The sequence below is a fragment of the Urocitellus parryii genome, chromosome 5, assembly GCF_045843805.1.
Source record: "Urocitellus parryii isolate mUroPar1 chromosome 5, mUroPar1.hap1, whole genome shotgun sequence".
Lineage (NCBI taxonomy): Eukaryota > Metazoa > Chordata > Mammalia > Rodentia > Sciuridae > Urocitellus > Urocitellus parryii.
Window position 1 is genome coordinate 163,547,026 of NC_135535.1, and position 18,620 is coordinate 163,565,645.

Genomic DNA, 18,620 nt, shown 5'->3' on the forward strand with positions numbered 1-18,620 from the left:
TTCTACACTCTATTTCTAAATATTAACCTTTGTCAAGATACAACTTACAAGTGAGATCATGTGATATTTTCTTTCTGTGTTTGGATTATTTCACTTACACAGTGTCCTTCAGGGTCATCTGAATTGTCACAAATGTCAGGAGTTCATTCTTTTCCAAGGAAGAGTAGTATTCCATTGTGTGAATTGACCAAACTTCTGATCCCTTCGTCCACTGAAGAACACTTACCATGCCTTGGCTCTTGTGAATGATGCTGCTATGAACATAGGAGCATAAAGGACTGATTTTGTTTTATTTGGCTATATAGCCAGAAGAAGGATTGCTTGATCACATGGTGCTTCAGTTTTAATCTTTTTGAGGAAATCTGATGCTAATTTCTATAATGCCTGTACTAATTTATACTCCCAGCATGCCACCCTATTAAATCATGTTAGAAAAATTCTTTCCCAGTCCTTCAATTCTCTTTTCATATGGATACATTTGCTCTGGCAACCCAGGTCCACCCAGGAACTCCAAACTATTGACCCCTACTGAAAAACTCATGTCATGTTAATGGCACTCTTAGGACTCTAAAACCCTCTATTCCTGTCCATTCCTTTGTCTCTTTCCTGAAATCCACCACTCTAATTCCACCCCTTCACTCTCCAATGTAGTAGAGGCCATGGGAGCATGAAAAGCCCAAGTTTCCTTCCCCTTTCTCCAGACTGTTTACTTACTCTCATCTTTTCGAACGTATGCCACAAATTTGGCGACAGATTAGAATCCTGAGTAAATGGTTATATTCCCAACACCCCGGAAGAACCCCAGAACAATAAAATTAATGTCTCTTGGCATGGAATCCAGACACTGATATGCTTTTAAAAACCTCAGTTTATTTCAATAAGTATTTAAATAAGCAGACAGCCTTGTGGCCTACTGTTCAAATCGCAAATACTGTACAATATTCTGAGCGCTCTCTTGCAAACCAGGCTGGATATAAGATTTGACCTGAGAAGGTTCTTGACTTTTCAGATCCCCAGGTCTCTCTAGAAGGTCTGTATTGGGACTCAGGACTATAGTTAACAAGTAACCACAGGAAAATTCTTTTTTACAGACTAATTTAGGAAACACTACCATAGAAATTTTGTATCTCCTCTGTAATATTTTCATACTCTGTAAATATTTCCCATTCTTAACTCATCTTCTCTATGTTATCAATCTTCCTAAAGTTATCATAGTATCTCTCTTCTCGTCATACCGTAAAAGTCATGATAGTGCCTCGAATTGAGAGGCCCTGAGGTCAGTTCTCAGCTCAGAATAATACAGGTTGTATCCACAGGACACTTCCAACGAGGACTGCCAACATTTAGAACAACTTTTTAATTTTTTTAAATTATTCTGAACTCACTTCCCTGGAGCTTTTGACTTTAACTATCCACCCTCTATGGAAATGTTATTCTCCCTTGACTTTCTTCCAACCTCTCTGACCAGACTCTCCCTCTTTTAATTAGTTAGCTATCTGTTCCATACTCTCCTGTTGAGAGCCACAGCCGAAGGGGCCCCAGCAAACTTTCAGACTGCCAGCTAATGATTGGCTCACAGCGGCCCCAGCAACTTCTAGCTGATTGGCTCCTCTGTGGTGATGCTCATTGGGCTGTTTCCCCGCCCTTTCAGACTACGGAGCTGCTCATTGGGGGACTTTTTTTGGCTCTGCCCACGCGACCCAGCCAATAGGCCTCAAGAGCAGGAGGAGTGGGGGAGGTTGAGAGGCTTGTGGGAAGCAGGTGGTGGCAGTTGGGCTCTGAAGGTTTTCCTGAGGAGCTGTTTTGTTTGGCGTGTGTGGTTCTAAAAATAAAGTTCGTTTCTTTTGACAAGTGGCTCCTGAATTGTGCCCAGCCAGACTGCGGCACTCTCCCAAAGCATTCTTGTGCAGGATTCTGATTTCCCCCTGTTCTCAGACATTCTCTTTGGGTATTTTCATCCACTGTCCTGGCTTCAACGGCAGCTACATTCTGACACGTCTCAGAGTTATGGCTCCAATTCTAGGCTTCACATCACCGTGTTCAGCAAGCCGTGGGTTTGCACGTAGGTGCTTCTAATTCATCGTACCCAAGAGTAAATTCCTTATTGATCTGCCTACCTTGTCTTCTGTCCTTGCTACCTCTGTGAACACCACCCTGCTTTGCATCATCCAGCTAGAATTCTTGGAATCACTCCTGGTGCTACCAATCATATCTGAGTTTATATGAACCTGTGCCATAGATCATCAAATCTCCCTACACCAGCATCAAATCTGAGTGGGGAACCACCTATGTCTTGCTTGCTTCAGTTCTGAATAGTTTGCTGCCACTGTATTTTCAGCTCTGCATTCTGACCGGCGCCACATTGCACAAATTTCTCACCTCAGTGATCTATGACCTCACGTTTACCTTTGGATCATCCTCCATACTTGGCTCTAGAGACTGTTTCCATGGTGATATTCTTAGGTCTCCGCTAAGACTACATTTCTCCCTTGGCCCTGCTGCCTGGGTTAGCACTATGCAAATTCTTCTCAAGGTTCTACATTCCCCCAAGACCAACTTTCTTGGAACAGATGCCATGGAAACCCTCCGGTCATATTTGCCCTATCCCTAAGAGCAGGCACTTGACAGATTCTATTTATAAAACATTTCTTGTATCTTTGTCCTTCTCTCTATTCCCTGACCAACTCTAATCCAGGGTTTTATTTTATTGCCTGGAACTATGGTAATAGTCTGCCTACCCCTTCCTTGTCTCCACACAGCCGGCTAATAGCACTGTTCCTCAGCTTAGAGTCCCCTAAATAATTGGTCTTTATTGCCAGTGGACTAATAAATCTCAATTCCTTACTGGACATACAAATTCCTTCATGTGACCCAATGTGCCTTTGTAGTCTTTTCTTGCAACCACTTTGTCCCCCTATCTTATCCCCTATTGATTTCACCTGTCTTGTCTGTTTCATGTCTCTCTCTCTCTCTGATCTCTGTCTGTTCTCTGTCTCTGTCTCTCTCTCACACACACAAACACACACACACATACACACAAAACTTTAAGCTATGGCCACACTGACTTTGGAATGTGTTTCCCCATCTTACTTATCTAGGAAATCTTCCATGTGTATCCAGAAATCTCTTCTTTTCTGTTATGTTTTCTGACCTCTTTGCCCTAGGAAGGTGATGCTACTTTCATTTGTATTTTTGCTGTTGTTGATTTGGGTCTTCTCTCTCGTTTCTTTAATTTGGGAATTGTTTATCAATCTTGTTAATCTTTTCAAAGAACCATCTTTTTGTTGCATTGATCCTTTGTATCTCTTTTTGCTCTCTATTTCACTAATTTTGGTTCTGATTTTATTAATTTCTGTCTTCAACTGGTTTAGGGGTCAGTTTGTTCCTGCTTTTCTATATTCTTGTGATGCATCATTAGATTTGTTTATTTGGGGCTTTTCTTTCTTTCTCTCTCTCTCTCTCTCTCTTTTACTCAGTGATATAAATTTTACTCTTAGAACTGCCTTCTTTGTGTGGCAGAGATTCTGGAACATGATATATGTTTGATTTCTGTTCTTGATTGTTTCTAAGATTTTCTTAAAATTTCTCCTCTATTTTTTTTCTAGGACCATTCAATCTCTATGTGTTAAAATGCTTTTTTCCCTTGTTCTTTTAACCACAGCACCTAATGTATTATAGTCATGTGCTTAAGTGACTGTCTTCTCCATTGTACTTTAAGTTCTTCAAGTGCAGGGATTGTGTCAACTTCATCCTTCCCCTTCACAACTAGTCCCATGACTGTTAGTTGGTTTAATGAAATTACGATACTCTTTTTGGGGGCATGGATCTGCAAACTGTAGCCAACAGCCCAAATCCAGCCCACTGCCTGTTTTAGTAAATAAGAGTTTTCTTGGAACACAACCATGCCCATTCATTTCTATATTATCTATGCCTTTTTCCAGACTATAAGGGTAGAATTGAGTAGTTGCCATAGAGATGATAAGGTCTATAAAACCTAAACTATTTACTATCTGGCTCTTTATTGAAAAAGTTTTGATGACCCCTGTTTTGGGTCATTGAAGTATTCTTAGGAAATGTTAGATGTTGATGTTTTTATATGAAAATAATTTTTTTCATCCTTGATATTGTTCCAATTTCATTCTAATAGAAAAAGACAGGCTAATTCCCATGCCTTTAATGGCATCAAGGATAGAAAGTTCCAGTAAATCAGGAGAAAAAAAATATAATTTTGATCCAAGAATCCTTCAAACTGCTCATTTCCTTCTACAGGACTTCTGTTCTCTGCCATGAGGCTCTTTGCTTTTGTGTGTGTGCTGAACCCTTGGATGGTTTGTAAAAAGCTGTTGTGGAATCACGGATTTAGAAGATTTAAAATAAAGCAAAATATTTCTCCAGGGAAATATATTTGAAAACCCTGTGTATTTATGACTTTCCCCAGCCCAGATTCATAAGTCTGAAATAATCAGCCCTTGCCACTGGGAAGAGCTGACTTCCGGAGGCATGTTCAGTGAGTGCCTCGTATCCCTCTGTGTTGCTTTGGCAGGGTGTTAATGGGATTACCCACGCTTCATTTGGAGAAGGCTTGGCCCAGAATGTATATCCAGATCATACCTGAATACCCAGGGAGAGCTTCCTCCTCATAAACATCTCTGAGCCCTTGCGGAGATGTGAAAACCTTGGGTGCCTTTGTTGTGGTCCTTAATTCTGTTAATCGCCCTAGGTAAAGATTAGCTGCTCTTGTCAATTTAATTCAGCTTCAAACAAAGCAACAAGGTCACTATGTTTTTTTTTCTCTTCCCTTTCTCTCTCTTTCTCTCTCTCTCTCTCTCTCTCTTTGCCAGCAAGCAGGATTGAGTTGTCATGTAGCTCTAATAGGCAGCGCGGGGAATCGTTGGTCCACCTCAACGCCCTGACTGATGGGCACTTCACTTCAATCATCTGCCTGAGCAGTGGTGGCCCAGTACTATTGACACTGTGTCAGCTGCGAGAGAAGATGCCTTAATCGGCCCCGACACCCTCTGCATTGATTTGACAAGTTGCTGTAATGACCTTCTTGTTTTTCTGAAGGATTACTGTTTACTCGGGAGGTGCTGCTGACTAAATGGCCTGCATTGTCATGGAAACGCTGCCTCCCCACCAGGCCTGGGTGGAGGGTGACATTGATAGGAGACTCTGAATATTTCAATGAACTGGGCTGTCCCAATAGTACTAATTCCAACCCATTAATCAGACCGACTCTGAAGAGCCAACCAGAATTGGGGACCAGCCTTCTCAGCTGTGTAAAAGACGGTTTGCTACGAAACTCATGAGGTTCCCCAAATTCCTGTTTGGGTTTTCCTTGCCGTAAGAAAGCACGGTTCCTTGTGGCCACCAGCTGGAACTTAACCTCTATTTATACATTGTTGAAAGAGGCTGCCTCTCCCCACGTGGACACACACCAGTACTGGAGGAATAAGATTGGAAGGAAAGAACCCAACCCTTGGAGCACCTTCTGTGTACCTGACAATGTGTTAGGCACCATTACACGTGTTAATAAGAGCTTCTCTGTGAATGTTAGCTATTTTTATTATGCAATTTCATTGATTCCAAGACAACCAATTTTCCCATCCTAACATTTCAGAAATTGGGCACATCTTCTAAATCAATGGTGGTTTATGTCTGTCAGCCAGGTGGCAGTTGTGACAGAGCCGAGAGAAAACCTTCTATTGACACCTTCTGGTATGAACTAAACAAGAGCCAAGTGTCTTCGATTCAGTGCTGTGATTTGGCAATGAGTGCTTTATATAGATTACTTTTTTGAGTCCCTTAAAAAAAAAAAAAAGTCTCACACAATTACATGTTGTGTGGTTTTCTCACATAAGGAGAAGACTAGGAGCCAGGGGTCGCAGGCATTGTTTTAGCAGTTCAGGGATGTCAGAGCGAAAGTCTCACCAGTTTCTTTGTCTTTTCCTCTTGGGCCTGAGATGGCTGGTGAGGCCCGAAGACAGACGTCATATTCTAATTACAGACAAAAGGCAAAAAGAGTATGACTCTCCACCGCATCAGCTCCTGCTGTGGTTTGACTATGGTGTGAGCATGTTCCCAAGAGTTTATGTGTTGAAACTTCATACCCATTGTGAGATATCAACTGGGTAGAAATTTAATCTGAATGTGGTATTTACAGGTAGGGCCTTTGGGAGGTAATTAGGTTTAGATAAGGTCATTGCAGAGCTCCCATGATTGAATCCTAGTGGCTTTATAAGAACAGGGAGAGAGACGAGAAGAGCCAAATGCATGTGCTCCTTGTCTTCTTGTTCTCTGATGCCCTGCTCTGCCTTGGGACTCTGTCAGCAAGAAGCACATCACAAGGTGTCGTCTTTGAACACACTGAGAGCTAATTAAACTTCTTCCATGTGTATGTACCCAGCCCCAAGTATTTGGTTATAGTAACACAAGATGAATGAATATAACCCCCTTTAAAAAGATTCCTCTACTTTTCTCTTAACAGTTTCCACTTATCACTCACTAATCACCTCTATTTATAAGGAAGTTGGGACTTTGTAAAATCATGGCATGTTTCTACCCCTATAAAACTAGGATTAGAGTACTAAGGAGTAAGAGTAGAAGGGGTATCGAGTAGACCAATCTAGGCTCTGCCTATTGTACAGATCATGAAATTGAAACTTCAGGGGTTGAACAATTGATCCTTATCACTGCTCCACAAAATAAATATTGGCATGGGGATAACCACGACTTACAGAGATCCATAAGTTGCCTTCTTTGTCCCAAGTCTATCTCACCCTAGTGTTCAACCCCTGAGTACTCTGCCATGAGATGCTACGGGAATGGATTGTATTCAGTAGTTACATATGAAATAATTTGTGGCTAAAAGCAGCAACTGGGCCAGGAAACAGGATTGAGGACACATTTGTCTTCCCCTGGGGATCTGGCTAATGGTCATGAGCAGAACCCACGTTAAGCAGGCCCAGCATGTCTGTCTGCTTTCCTAAGATCATTGAGTGGAGACCATGTGCCCATCCTTCCCTGCCTATTCTAGGGCTCACTGGCCATGCCCATGTTTTATGTCTCAGGTCCTGTTGATTTGTGACTCCCCCAGAAGATCACTGTAGGTGTGATTTAGATGATGCTACAGTAAACTGAGAAGTGTTTTAATCTTCTAGTCCCCATCTTCTGTGGCAGCTTCTCTGCTTCTCACCCCCGGGACCCGCCAACTCCACACACACACACACACACACACACACACACACACACACACCATTCCATGTGGTTCTGGTGGGGCTATTAGTCGTGGAACCAACCCTATTTAATCCTCTGGCTCCAAACTGGGCTCACATCATCATGGTAGACCCAAGGGATCAACAGGTCCAGTGACTGGGGGTGTGACCCAAGGTGGCCAGTCAGAAATCTCCCTTGAGTTTCCACATAGGAATTCTGAGAAGAAGGAAATGTTCCTTTTCCTTTTAGATCATGAGCCATGGGGATGGAGGTTGGGGGTTTCACCTTTCCTGCCATCCAGATAGAACTTCTCTGAGAACGACATAATCATTTCCGGGTAGGTAGGTAGCCAGAGCCAGAGCCCCAACAACTTCCTGTGAGTACCTGGATCCAGAAGAGCCTAAAGCTGTGTGTCCTAGCACCCCTTTCCAAGTAGATTAAATAAACCAACAACAAAGCAAATCATTGTCTGGGGTATCCAGAGAGCCCCAATCACTTTCAGTAAAAATGTTCCTAATCCTCTAGGAATGAAGCATGGTCACTAGATAAAGCCAAAGCGAGTCAACTGCAAAGTTAAAGGAATGTAAACGGGGCTATTATCTAAGGCTGCTTAAGGACAAGGATGCAAGGAGTCAAAAAGAGTTGGTTCAACAATAAGACTGAGAACAGGGAGGATGAGATCTAGCTTTCCTTCTCATCCCTCTCCCTGGGATTGATAGACCTACAGATGACCCTGGAGATGACCTCCATGTCTGGATCTGTAGTACACACATAGACATAGACATTTCAGTTTTCTCAAGGGTCCTTTTGGTCATTTACTCAAGCATCAAATTAACAGAAATGACCACCACTCCTACAATCACATAAGGGGCAAGGAAGGGGATTGGGGGGGAGGGTTGTTTTTTTGTGTGTTTGCCATGGTTTGGTGGCCAACTGCAAGTCCTCCTCTCCTCTCTTTTTCCAAGAAAGAGCACCAGAGACACACAAACTGATGCACTATTCCCAGCTCTTAAAGCCACTTCTTCAGACTGTTCCCTTTAATGAGTTTAAAAATGCAGTGACTCCGCGTACTGGAACAGAATCAATTGTGTCATCCGTGTTTAATTTTTTGACTATCAACATCATGTATTTATAAATATTTTCGGGGGAGGATGCCTGCTCTCGTTGCCGATGCTGAGCTAGATGTGCTTGCTGTGCAGGATGTCAGGAAGCAAAACACCAACACATAGCAATGTTCAACTAGACCATATGAGACTGTGTTAAATAAATACTAAGATGACAGACTCTAACAGTGATTCACTGTAGAACTGCTAATAGGCCACGGTGTGTTGTCGGTTATGCCCATACCATGACACCACTGAGTCAAATTAAAGGATGAGGAAAGTTAGATTTGTGTGTCACTTTAAATTGAAACATGCTTCAACGTGCTACTTGAGCATAATAGAAGGATACCTCTATACCATCAAACGTTGGCAAGGTAATGGATGAAGCCAAGGTAAATGAGGCCATCAACTGAAGCAGGAACTAATGATGGCTAAATCAGCAGTTAACAAGTGGGGGACTGACATACATCAGGTCGTGTGTGAGAGAGAGCAGCGCCAGTCCTCCTACCAGCATCTGATGAGGGTAAAAGTTCACTGGGCCCTGCTAACCTAAAGCTTAAGGGTTTCTGTTTGTACCAGCTGTGGTTGTGATGGTCAGGAGCATTAGGACACTCGATCCACCCCTCCTCAGGCCAAAGCCCCACTGTTATTCCAGATTAATTGGCAGGTACCTTAAGATGCTCACCAAACAAACTTCTTGACAGAAGGAAAGTCAAGGGCTTATTCATGTGTTAGAGGTTTTTGAATATGATTTTCTTTGTGTTTGCTGTGGTTTGACTCTCTGAAACTTTTTATTTTTGTGATTTTCTATATGGATTTTTAAAAATTTGTTCTTTTTCGATATACATGGCAGTACAGTGTATTTGACATATTATACATACATGGAGGATAACTTATTTTATTTAGGATCCCCTTCTTGTGGTTATGTCATGAGATGGAGTTTTGCTGGACGAGTGTTTATATATGAACATAAAAAAAAGTTATGTCCGACTCATTCTACTGCCTTTCCTTTTCCTATCGTCCTCCTTTCCCTTCATTCCCCTTTATCTAATCCAATGAATTTCTATTCTCCCCCTGCTTTTTGTGTGTTAGCCTCCACATGTCAGAGAGAACATTTAGCCTTTGGATTTTAGGGATTGGCTTCTTCTGCTTAGCATGATTGTCTCTATTCTTTCCATTTACCAGCAAAAGCTATAATATCATTCTTCTTTATGACTGAGTAATATTTCATTGTGTATATATACCACATTTTCTCTGAAACTCTTGTTGAAATTTGGTTTCCATTGTTAATGGTATTGAGAAGTAAGTCTTTTCAGAGGTGTTAGGTTATTAAAGGGATTAATCCCTTTCTCACAAGAACTGGCTTGGCTGCAAACAAGTCCACTCTCCCATTTTGCTCTTTTTATACATGCTCTTTGGCCTTTCTGCTATGGTCTGAAGCAGCACCAGGTCCTCACAGGAAGTTGAGTAAATGCTAATGCCATGGTATCGGACTTCTCGGGCTCCAGTACTGTGAGATCAAAAAAGATAAAAGGATGAAAAGATCAACCTTTTTCTTCTTTATAAATTACCCAGTTGCAGGTATCCAGCTATGGCAATAGAAAATGGTCAAAGGCAATGTTCAACAATGTTTTTGTGGGGTTTTTTTTTGTTTGTTTGTTTGTTTCTATCTTGATAAAATATTTTTCCTACAACACCATGCCAGAACATAATACTGACTCATTCAGAGAGCAGGTTAGCAATACCATGTTCCTACTGGGCCCACAACCAAGCCTGATCCACATAAATCCAGCCCACTGCTTCTCTAACAAGGGCCAGGCAGGAAGGAGTTCTACATTTGGAACCCCATTACTGAATCATTACTCTGCTCCCTGTTCCTACCCCTTCCACTTCAAGTTTGCCCCACCCTTCTATTTCCTTGTTCCATGTTTTTACTTATTCACATTAACCACCACCTAGGTACCCACTCTCACATCCCACTCCCAAGATTGGCTCCTAAGAGTTTGTTGTGCATGTGTCATTAGGGCCATAAACAACTCTGGAGAGAATGTGTGTGTCTAGCCCAGGCTACTATCAAACAGACTGAAATGAACTTTTCAGATGATCCTGGGCACACCTGTGTATGGACAGTGTAACCACCAAAAAGGGCAGTGGTCTCTAGGTGGTCTCTATGTGGGTGGAGCTATCCATCAGGGAATGCTGATACCTTCTGCTCCCCTGAACTGACCCCAGGCCAGACTGTGGATAAGAAATAGATTATCTGATAACAACCCCCTAAAACTGTATTCATGAAGGTTATGGTAGTAATAAGTGACCTAGCCTGGGTACACATTTACATATTAGTAGGAGTCCTGCGGTGACCTTATTGCCTCATGCGAATGAACGTGATCAATAGTGGAAATTGGAATCTCTTGGACAGAGTGTGGAACCTGCCGATTGTTTTCAAGACCTTCTACAGAAATAACCACCTCTGTGGCTTCCATCAAAAATGAGTAAATTTATCATAGAAAAAGCCCCCTCATCAACTCGTGTATGTTTACTAGTCCAATGCCGCCAAAGTCCAAGGTCAGACTTGTGTACAGAAGATCGCCAAGAGAAGATGGGGAAAGACAGATAAATGATTGGAAATCTGACTTGACTCCCATATCAAAAGATGACTCTATGTTTTAGAAAAAAAGAACTCTGTGTGATACTTCGGTGAGATTTAGAGAGTGGCCCTCCTAGCCTGGGTGAGAACACGGTGAACTCTCTCTGTCCCTGGGTTGCTTCTTCTGCACCACTCCCTTTCACTCTCTAGTTCTTACCTGGTCTTCCAGCCACGCAGCATTCCCTCCATTGCCCCAAATGATATCTGCCTACTTCCTGCAGACTTGGAGACGTCTCTCCTGCCTGTTCACCTGGAAACCTTTCAATCGCATGGTAAGTCTTACTCTCAGCTCTGTTTGCATAGAGCCAGTTTCTAACTCAGTTGTCCTCAAAGCATGATCCTCAGGCCAGCAGCATGGACATCACATAAAGCTTGCTAGAAAGGCAAACCCTTGCCTCCCTCTCTTGCTCGCCCTTTTAGTGAATGGAGACTAACCATCAGTTCACTACCACTTATTAAGAAATCTCACCAATCCCAATCAGTTTAGTTGCTCTTCGAATCAGACAATCTGCCTGTTTTCACATGTAATTTTTATGCCCAGGTGGTGGTACTGGGGGGAAGTTCCAAGCCTGACTGACTGGCACCAAGCAGAAGCTCAGTCAGTATCTACTGGGTGAATGAATGATTCTAAAGTGAATGGTGGCAGACTCACAGTGGTCAAACACCGAGGTTCTGGAGCCAGACCACTTTGGATCCAATCCTGACTCCTGAACTTCTGGTCATGTGACCCTTTGTGGTTACTCAGCCTCTGTGTTTCCAGGTAAATTAGAGATTGTAATGGCCCCAATTTTATAGGATTGGCATGTGGATTGGATACATTAATGCATGAGTACTTGGAACAATGCACGGTCTAGTAAGCACTCAGTATTATACTAGTTTAGGAAAGGATTTTGACTCTGATGTGCAAATCAGAGGAATTTTATTGGATTTTTCCAAAGGATACCTGGAATGAATACATACACACACAAGCATGCAGACACAGTACACTTATGTATGTGTGTATGTGTCTCTATGCATACACATATGTGTGAGTATAGGTGCTGAGACCCTCTGTGTGTGTGTGTGTGTGTGTGTGTGTGTGTGTGTACACACACGTCTCCTGATTCCATGTCCTAGCACTTGACATGGTATCAAAAGAAGAGCAGCTTCTTTGGAAGGTGTCTTTTCCACCCGGGTCATGGTGTTTATAAACTGGAAGCCGAGTTGATGGCAGCAGGGAGTGGATGCATGGTCTCTTATTCCTCCCCTTCTCCCCTTTCCTTTATCCCCTCCCCTTTATTTTCTCTGTCTGACCCTACTTTGTTTCCATCTTTCCTGTTGTCTTTCTGTCCATCTCTCTCCTCTGTCTTTTCACCATTATTCTCTATGCCTTCCCTAAATGATTTCCTTGCTTCTCTTTCCTCTCTCCCCAGAAATGCAGCTGGTTTCTGCCCAAACTTAAAAATGCCACAAAGACTCTGAGATTCACAAAAGTCATAAAGCACTCTGCACCAACCACCGACAGCTCTTAGCCCAAATGAACGTACTAGTAAAATGTCAAAGAAAAAGAACAATGAATACAAATGAAAACAACAAAATTATTTTGCTCACCAAACCTAAAACAGAGTTTCTTTTGGCTCAGGCCTAGGGAACAGCTATGCACGAAGCAAAGGCAAGAGTGGCCTCCTTCGTGCTTTGGGTCTCCCTGCCTGACCAGCTGGATGCCCGTCTCACAGGGACCATGAGGTAGACAGACTGCAGTTAGCTGGGCTCCTGACCTGTGTCACATGCTTCAGAGAGAGGCCTCTAATGGAAGAGCAACCTTTGGAGGTAGTGATCTCACTGTGCCCAGGGGCTGGGTCAGCCTCCTCGCATGCACTTAGGGAGACAATTCTCATGTTTGATGAAATGTTGGCCAAGATGACTGTTTCAATCAGCTTTTTCGCCACTGTGACTAAAAGATCTGAGCAGAACAATTTTAAAGGAGGAAAAGTTTATTTGAGGTCTCATGGTTTCAGAGTTCTTAGTCCATAGACGGAAGGCTGGCTCCATTCCTCAGGGCTTGAGATGAGGCAGAATATCATGGCAGGAGACTGTGGCAAAGGGAAGCAGTTGATCAGAAGGCAGAGAGAGAGAGAGCCTCCGCTCTCCAGATTCAAAATATACACCCCATAGCTACATCCCCAATTAACCACTTCCCCCAGCCACATCCCTCTATCTCTAGCTAGCACCAAGTTAATCTCATCAGGGATCAATTCCCCCAATCAGGTTAAGGCTATCATCCAATCATTGCTTCACCAAACCTTCCTTCTTACATTGTCTCACACATGAGCTTTTGGGGGACACCAAATCTAAACCATAAGAATGACTTCAGAGATTTGTTTAAAGTAGAAATCCTGCCATTGTGTCACCTCTTGATTTCCAACTTCCATTGGAGGGGCTGGGATTCTGCTTTGCTCCAGGTCACTACCTCCCCTAATTCCCCTGAAAACCTGTGAGTAGGAAGCCTTTCCTAGTGCTCAGCAGCCTGTCAGCCATCTAGCAAGCAAAAAACGGGCCTCTTTTGAGTTCCATCTTATCCTTTAGGCATTTGCTAACTTATAGACAATATGCAAATCCCTCCTCCCAAAGTGACCAAGAAGACTGTGGCCTCTTATGCTGGGGCCAGGTGACACTTTGTAGGCTCAGATGGGGGCATTGCTCTCTAGAGGAGGGAAGTGATGGCGAAAAGGGACCCTGCCTTCCTTTGTTTCTCCTTTCAACAGAGGACCCTTCTGCTGCTGTCGGAGATGTGTCTTCCTCCTTCCTTAAAAGTCAAACCAAATTCATGCCCCCACCCTCTGCCAACTAGTGACTCCTTCCAGGGCAAAGAGAAAAGGGACTTTATCTGCTTCTAGCTCTGGTTCCCCTTCATTTCATTGAGCTCACGCGTCCCCTCTTCATGTCACTGAAAATGTTATTTATCGATCCTGCTGACAGCGGCAGTAAATAGAGCCGGGCTGTTTTACATCGCTGATGAGAAGGCAGGCTCCATAACTCATCAGGCCCAATCTGACTCCACATCAGTCCTCTTCCTCTTTTTCTCTTCTGTATCTCATTACAGAAACAGGAATTAATACACACGGACAGAAGAGAAATGAGTTCAGCTGCTCTCAGGGCTTTTGTGGGGAGGCAGGCACCCTCCATGGTTCCTTAAGAAAAATTGACAAGGGGGGGTTAGCCTGGTGGCTGTCTGTCCACACTGTCATGGAAGCCCATTAGCTGTGCCCTGATGAAAATGGATTGGGGCAGGGTGAGGGGGAAGAGGGTGGGCATCTCATTCTCAAGCTTGACCTGAGATTTGGGGATTACCATCAGGAAAGAGAGCACCACCTGTACCACTCCTAATCAGAGCTGTCTAGAGGTGAGCTACGGGTAACCTGAACTGTAGGATAAACAAGGCATATGGCCTTGGAATATCTATTTTTCTAAGATTTAAAGATGTGCATACAAATAAATATGTTTGTACCTTAATGATCGATGGAAAAGGATGTGAATTTTATTGGGAACCTTTAAGGAAATAACATTCACTTTTTAAAATACTTTTTTTCTTAGTTGTAGATGGACACAATACCTTTATTTTATTTATTTATTTATTTATTTACTTTCATGGCTTATTTCAAACCCAGTGCCTCCCACGTGCTAGGCAGGTGCTCTACCACGGAGCTACATCCCCAGCCCTATCACTCTCTTGTGTGATGAGCCCCTTGGGCTATGCTTCACACCCTTGGTGAAAGGCAATCACTTTATTCCTGATGTGGGATCCTCTCACATAGAACACACTCAGCAACCAGCCCACCCACTCCTCCTGCTCCTCTGAAAGCCCCACAACCATGGACCATGAGTCCACCTGGACAGGAAGGGGGCTGCATGGGATAAAACCCCTTCTGACGTCAAGTGGGTATGCTCAGATATTTTTCCAGACCAAACTCTTTGTTGACTGGACTTCAGGCCCCTAACTCCATTTTCCCCCAAAACTTTATGTTCTCTTGTACTAAGTGAGAATGGTGGTCCCTGCCTGGGACCCTGTGAGCATCAACTGATTTACTTGTTAATATTCTTACAAAAAGGATTTTTATGCCACATGAAAGCACAAAATTAGCATTGGTTTCTGATGGCAGGTACATCACATCTGTAGGGATATGAGAAAAGGCTCATATTCCAAGTGACATCACCAGCTGGGTGCAGTGACGTCTGCCTTAATGCTAGTGACTCTGCAGGCTGAGACAGGAGGATCACAAATTCAAGATCAGCCACAGCAATTTAGCGAGACCCTAAGCAACTTTAGCAAGACCCTGCCTGAAAATAAAACATAAATTAATTAAAAGGACTGGAGATCTGGATATGTAGCTCAGCAATAAAGTGTTCCTGGGTTTAATCACCAGTACCCCCTTGCAAAAAAAAAAAAAAAAAGTGGCAACACCACCTAGAAAACTATCTATTTGTATCATTACTGAGCACCTACTAGTTGAACTAGGACTAGTTGCTGGGAGATACAAAGTACGACTAAAAGTTAACTCTGATCTAAGGAACCCAGCACCTAAAGGAGAAGTTAGCCAGTTGTCCCAGTGCACAACTAGAAAACAATAGCAAGAATGTAGAAGCAGGTTTGTGTTCAGATTTAGTTAAAAAAAAATACAAGCATGACAAATGTTTATGGAGGTCTAGTGTATGCAAACCGCTGTACTAAGATAATCTGTAGTTACATCCTTTAAACTTCATAACAAACATTCATTTAAGAATTGACAATGGAGTGGAGAAATTATGTTCATCTTTTAATTGAAGAGTTGGGTGATGATGATAAAAAGAAACTGCCTATGATTCTATACAGTTTGGACTCAGATTTGTTTGACTTTACAACCCCTACAAAGTTTTGCCAAGGAGCTGTGGCCATGTGGATTGGGTGATGCATGAAAGTGGCCCAGTTTTCTCCATCTTTCATCCTCAGAGACACTATGGATTCAGATCCCTCACTCTGCCTCGGTTTCTTCACTTCCAAAATAAAGGGATTGATATAGATCATCTCAATTCCAGGAATCTAGACATTTTTTTGAAAGGGAAATGAGGCAAACTTCAACTTTGAATCTACCAAAGATTCTAGCTGGTTTTGAAGTCTACTCCAAATGGAATGAAGAAAGTATCATAAAATCCTAAATTAGGCTGGGCATGGTGGCATACGCCTGTAGTCCCAGCAGCTCAGGAGACTGAGGCAGGAGAATCGCAAATTCAAAGCCAATCTCAGCAAAAGCGAGGTGCTAAGCTACTCAGTGAGACCCTGTCTCTAAATAAAATACAAAATTGGGTTGGGGATGTGGCAGTGGTTGAGTGCCCCTGAGTTCAATCCCTGGTACCCACTTCCCCCCAAAAAAAATCCCTCTAAATTAGGACTCATTAAACTTGAGAAAATAATGTTAATAATAATATATGTACTATACATTCAAATGGAATATATTCACATGTAATATGTATTATGTATAGTATGCATATATTTAAGTAAATGAATATCCATGCAAACATTTATCATTATAATCATTTTAGGGTGACTTCTCTTCTCCTGTACTCAGAGCTTAAAAAAAAAATCTCACCTCTTACTCTTTTCTTCTCTCTCTTTAAAGTTGCTGCTGCTTGTTTCCCAGCTATTTCATAGTTCTAACTTTGCTTAAAAGCATTTCTAATTTCTCACATTGAAAAGTGGATTGCAAATGAAGTTTAATATGGAATGTTTTGTACCAAGAAAACTAATGCCCCATTTTTCCCCCTTAATGAATGCCAAAATCATCACAGACTCAAGGCTCATGAATAATGTATATCATCCAATTAAGTGCAAATGCTGTTCAGTTCTTGCAACTGGTTTGTGATGCTAGTTCTGGCCTTAGAATGGGCACCAAAGCTGGTGGTGGGAGGAGGGGCTTGGGTTTGGCTCCTGTGGTTGGGTGTCCATGTGTGTGCATCTGACAACTGAGCCCCCACAACTTGTAGCATGCTCGTTACCTCTTGGGAGTTCAACTACCATGCTGGAGTCCTCAGAGAGATGTGAGAATTTTTCCAACCATAAATAGAACTTATCTTACATTTCTAACTCCTAAATCTGCTCCCTAATAGACTAGGAACTCGTGTTGGTCACCCTGCCCTCTGCTTGCCAAACCATCAAATCTAATTGGCCAGAAGATACTCCCTTCTTTCCAGAAGCTGGATTGCTTCAGATGGGCGGCCTCGGGAAGCCTCCTGTCCATGGAAACTGACCTGATGACTGTGGGTAGCTCATTTCTTCTTTCAGCTCTGGATGAATATGTTCTTTCTTCTCCAAAAGATCCTAGCAGGCCTTTTGAGGCTGCAGAACTGGGTATATATATATATATATATATATATATATATATATATATATATATTTTTTTTTTTTTTTTTTTTTTCTTGATCTTCTGCAACCAAAATCACAGTCAGGAAGACCTGATACAAAGACACAGCTGTCATATGCCCAGAAAGTGGGGTCGATTCACATACCCGAACCTCAATTTCCTCATCAGAAATTGGAGATGGTAAACAATTGTACCCAAGATGAATGTGTAACTAAGTGCAGTATTTTCTGTACATAGTCAAGCCCCATGCAAATATTAGTAATTACCTCTGAGTGTATAGTCATCCTCACTTACAGCTTCATGACTGGACGTGACAAATCCCCCAGGGCTTGGGCTGGCCTCCTCCTGATTAATGCTGTTCATAAAAATATTCATCCATCAGGGTTTCCATTTGTAGCATTTAGTTGTGCCAAATAACAGAGCGAGCCAGTGGTTTCTTAAAATTATGCCGTCTAATAATGAATGCTGGAGACAGATTTTTTTTTTTTCAGGCTGAAATCTCTTCTTATAACTCAGGGCTGATGAGTGCTGCCCTACATTTCTCGATGGATCCAATTTAACACCAGACGAAGCAGTGACTCAGACTAACTTAAATATCTCAAGACGAGTTTCACCTTTTCCTCTGAGGCCGTATCAGTTCAATTGCATAAGTGCAAATTTATTGAAAGTGGTTTGGTGCTTAGCTCTTCTCTATTGGCAGTAATGGAGTTTAAATTTATAGCAGGCTGATGAATTTCAGATAAGAGAACCATTACCTTACAACAACATTAAGGAAAAATATATAACTCCGATTGCTGAACCTCGAATGCGTATTGTTTGAATGAGGGGAGATGGATGAGGTAGGCTGACATTTGCAGATGCAATTCCTTTCCATCCTCACGGTGCTAGCCCAGGAGTTCGAAAGCCTGGCATATTCCAGAAAGGCTTTGGGACAGCGATGCATTACAAGTGCTTTATAACAAAGTAGCAGGAACAGGATATGATCTGAAGGAGAGGGATTTTTCTTTCTCTTTAGTAATGTAATTGGAGGTATCTCTTGGCAATGTACCAAGGCAGTTACAGGGCTCAGGTCATTCATTCGGTCCTTGTAATATCCCTGTCCCATATGTTATTTTCCTTTTCTGACAAGGTTTTGTCTTCCTTAAAGGTAGGATTCTGGCATTGTAAGATTCAAATGAAGGCTACACAATACAAATGTGCAGGGTCTCAGAGATGCACACCGAGGCCTGGGATCCTCCATTATTTTAGGACTCCTAGTTTATGGAAAATAAAAGGAAGCCA